Raw genomic sequence first — 4,968 nt, 5'->3', positions numbered from 1 at the left:
AAAGTATGAACTGGCAAGAAATGAGTTGATTTGGTCATCCTATCTATGATAACCCAAATAGAATCATGATGATGACGAGTACAAGGTAAACCCGTCATAAAGTCTATGTTCACTTCTTCCCATTTCCATATGGGAATATTAAACTCCTGCATGGACACACTAGGTTTCTGGTGCTTAATATTAACTTGCTGGCATGTAGAGCACTTAGCTACAAACTCTGTAATATCCCTCTTAATCCCACTCCACCAATAGATCTCCTGTAGATCAAGGTACATCTTAGTGGCCCTTGGATGAATAGAGTAACGCGCACCATGCGCTTCTGTAAGAATTCATTGCCTCAAGTCATCTATACCTAGCACACATAAATGACCCTGGCAATGCAATACACCATCTCCCCCTTAGGAGAAAACCTCTACTTTCTGATCTCTGACTAACTCTTTCAACTTAACAAGACTGGATCTTTATCCTGCTTTTCCTTCACCTTGGAAACTAAAGAGGATTCGGAACTGCTCTGAATCCATACACTACCTTCTGTTGAATCAACTAAGCAGATACCTAGTCAGGCAAGCTAATGAACTTCCTGTACTAACTTCTTCTTATTGTCCTCAACATGAGTAACATTACCCATAGACAGTCTACTGAGAGCATCAACCACTAAATTGGCTTTTCCCAAATGATATAGAACACTCATGTCATAATCTTTCAATAATTCAAACCACCTTCTCTGACACAAATTTAAATCTTTCTGAGAAAAGACATACTATAAGCTCTTATGATCTGTGAACACATCTACTTGCATCCCATACAAATAGTGCCTCCAAATCTGTAAGGCAAACACTACAGCTGCTAACTCGAGATCATTAGTCGGATAATTCCTCTCATGGGGCTTAAGTTGTCTAGAGGCATAGGCTATGACCTTACCTCTCTGCAAGAGGACACAACCCAAACCTACTCTGGATGTGTCACAGTACACAACAAACTCATCTGAACCATCTGGTAGAGTCAAAACTGGGGTTGAGGTCAGTCGAGTCTTTAAATCCTAAAAATTCTTCTCGCAAGAATCTGATCACTGAAACTGGACTTTCTTTGAGTCAATATGGACATGGGGGATGCAATAGACGAAAACCCTTTAACAAACCAACGGTAATAGCCAGCTAAACCCAAGAAACTTCTGAAAATAAGCTGTGGCGCGACGCGCCGGTATCATGGTACTTCACTGGAAATTGACAATGACTATTTTAACATACTTCGCGATGCACTACTGGCCTGAATGACAGTGTTTAACGACTAAAACTAAAAATATCCATAACTTCCAACCCGGTTATCAAATTTAGGCAAATTTTATATCGTTGGAAAGATTATTAAATTTTCTATGCAATGGTTGGCTCTGAACTGAAAAATACTGAGTGTTTCAAAAAATTTATATTGGATAACTCATGAACTGAGAGTTAAGCTAAACTTGTGAAATACGGGGTATTACATATACACATCTGTACCGGCGTGGTACCCGATCAAAAATATACTCATCCGTACCAGCGAGGTACCCGATCCAACATATATATATTCGTATCAACGTGATACACAATCTAACAAATACATATCCATACTGGCATGGTACTCGATCCAATATATACATATCTGTACCGGTGTGGTACCCGATCCAAAATACACATATCCGTACAGGCGTGGTACCCGATCCAACATATATATATTTGTATCGGCGTGGTACCCAATTCAATATAAATAAGTATTATCAATATCAAATTTATACAACCTCACAAAATACAACACAGTGTATCAAGTTTACAAGTACACTTAAAATCATAAGACAATTCCATCAAGTAAATTTTAAATAATCATTATACACGCATCAACAATCCAAACATCAACAATTTCAAGCTTGTTCGAATACCAATCAACAAGTATTCATAATATTACTTTAAGGAGTTATTATTATCAAATAAGCCTCTCATAGGCACAATTAATAAACCACCATTATCACCAACTTAGCCTCTCATGGGCATCTAATAGATATAGTATTTTTATCAATATCAAAACAAAAATATCATAAAATAAATCACAATTTAATTCTTATGCATACAAGCCACTATTGGAGCCTTAATTACTCATTAATTATTAAAAATATCATTATCTTCTTAAATACTACAATTTGAATTCTAACACCACCACCTATAACTAAAATATTTATGTGTATCATTATCCTCTACCTTTTTCCTCATAATGCAATCATCACACTAATTCAAGTCATCTATCCCTTAGATATTACTATGCTCATCAATATTTGATCTTAGCATAATTCTCCTCATCATATTATTGCACAATACATACAACTTAATACCATTACAACTCAACTAGGTTCATCACTAGAACAACTAGAAAAATATTATGTTCATATACTACGTTTCTAACAATCTCCTTTTGGTCACATAACACTAAATATCATAAATATTACATAATCAATCAATAATATAGTTTTGGGGATTAAAGTTAAGTGCTCGTGTCTTTATCCACCTAAACTCCATGCCCGCAGGCATAGATATGCTTTCTCCCATCAATTCAAAATTATGAAAATATAAAATAACACAATTTTTTACTCATTAAACCTAGCCTACCTGGACGTCAAGCTTTTAAATGAAGCAAGTCGCAATAAGAATGTTATTTTCTTTCCTTCATGCCTCGAAATAATCAACCATCTAAAAATCAAGCAATAATAAGAGTAATTAAACAATTACTCTTCAAACAAATATCTTGGGGATTCAAAATCGCTAGTTCTATCCTTAATTCAAGGTATATATCACCCCTCCCCCTCCAAATTCAATTAATCATTAATTAGCTCTTTCAAGCATAACTCATCTCCATTAATGAAGCTTTTATACTAAAGGTCTCGTCTTTATGGAATTCAAGGTTCCTAACCATCAAAATTCATAATCTATTTAAGAAATACATGTTAGGAATCTTTAATTTATAGTTTAGAATCAGCTCTAGGTCATATTAAAATTGTCATGAGTATTTCCCAAAAGGATTCCACCATAAAGGTCTTTCTAAGGATTCTAAGATATTAAAGGATTAAAAAATGAAGAAAATGATAGAAAAACTTACCTCCACGAAGGAATTTCATCTTAAGATTTGGGAAATCACCTCTCTAGGATTGAGGAATGAAATTTGGGGGTTTTAGACCTAAAATACAGTTGGATCTAATTTAAATATCATCAGAATTTTCGCTACAGCAAAATCCCGTTTCATCCCAGACTGTGCACAGTAAAACAGTCATAACATTTTACTCCGAATTCGGATTGAGGAATGGTTTGTTGTGCTGGAAGGAGGACTCATATATCTTTAATTTGATAGGTAATGGGACCCCTAACTACTTATATTCTATGAGATATGATTGCTTGAAGTTGGTCCTAATAGAAACTCATATCGAAACTGCATTGGAAAGAAAGTTTTACACTTAACTTTGTGTTAGTGATATTGTACGGCCTTAATTCATACCTAATGAACTTTCAAAACTAAAGTATTGATATTAGCACTCATGAATAATTAAAATTCATCAAATTTCTAAACACATCCGAAGGCTAAAATCTTCGCCGAAAGTTTGAGGTGACTTAATAAATAAAATATTAGCTATTTTGGACACAAGTTAATATTGGGGAATGAAAATTAAGAATTTTCATGAATTTATTACGAAAATTTAGTAATGACGAAATGGGTCATTACAATCAGATACCAATTTACCATCCGTTCGTCCCCAAATAGGCATTCAATGGAGAAATGCACAAGGTTGGAATTAGAGAGACATTACTAACAGAGTTGCACATTCTGCACCCCGTTCACTCGCTTGATGTCCTTATCGATCAACCCACATTCTATACTCAATCATTAAAATAAGCTTTTCAAAATAAGAAGATGCAGCGCAAAATATTTACACACTAATCATTTATTCTTCTTTCAACGGCCTAAAATCTGAAACTTGAGTTTTACGAAAGCAAGATAAAGATGGTTAAAAGATTCACCTTGAAGAAGACAAACATTCTAAAGCACCTCTTTTTCACTACCGAAGCTCTAGAGTCCCGAATTCAATTCTAAAAAGTGTTACGGAAGCTATATGAATCTACTACTCAAATTTTCAACACTAGATAAGTCACATCTAATCTATCCAACACAAAAACTCTCCCTGAGACACCTGACTCAGTTTCTAGCCAAGACTACCCCATGGAGAATCTACATTTGATTATATTTAATCCACCACACCACTTACAAGTCACATAACTTAGGTAGCCGCATGAACTCGATCAAGACTATTAAATTCATTCTATAAAGCTAGCTTCAACATTTCATAAAAACTATTATTTTCACCTCAAGACTATCCATGATTCAAGCTTAGTATTTACTATAATACATAGATGGCAACAGAACCTCTCAGTCATTACACAAACTTACACTATTAGACATAAAGATCCCACAGAATTTTAGCCTACAACACATTCTCCTCCACAACATTGTTAACATCCATCTAATCATCATACCTTAATCACTCAACAAGCAATATCCATCAAGTATCACCCAAGGAAAGATCAATCATGCTATTTAATAATTTATTTATTCTCCCATTCAGGATCATTCTTAATAATTTTATGAATGTAACTACGTCATTTGATTTTGCATTGCCACTATCATAAGAATTTCTATCCTATAAAAGTGTTATATATATCAGCCAAGTCTGTGGGACATGCAAATGTATAATTCAGCCACAAAGTCAAGTCAATAATAATTTATCTTCTCAAGATTTTTTCTAATGCATAAATCCGCAACTACAACTTATGTCCCAACAATCACTAACTCAATATTTTTCAACGACAAACACATCTTGGTCAAGCCAAACCACTCTTATATCACTAATACCAATTTAAGATATGCAGAGTAATTCTTATTTCTATCTAATAATAT

The sequence above is a fragment of the Capsicum annuum genome, chromosome 11 (genome assembly GCF_002878395.1).
Source record: "Capsicum annuum cultivar UCD-10X-F1 chromosome 11, UCD10Xv1.1, whole genome shotgun sequence".
In the NCBI taxonomy this organism is placed as follows: Eukaryota; Viridiplantae; Streptophyta; class Magnoliopsida; order Solanales; family Solanaceae; genus Capsicum; species Capsicum annuum.
The sequence above is the reverse complement of the archived record's forward strand: the minus strand, read 5'-3'. Positions refer to the sequence as shown.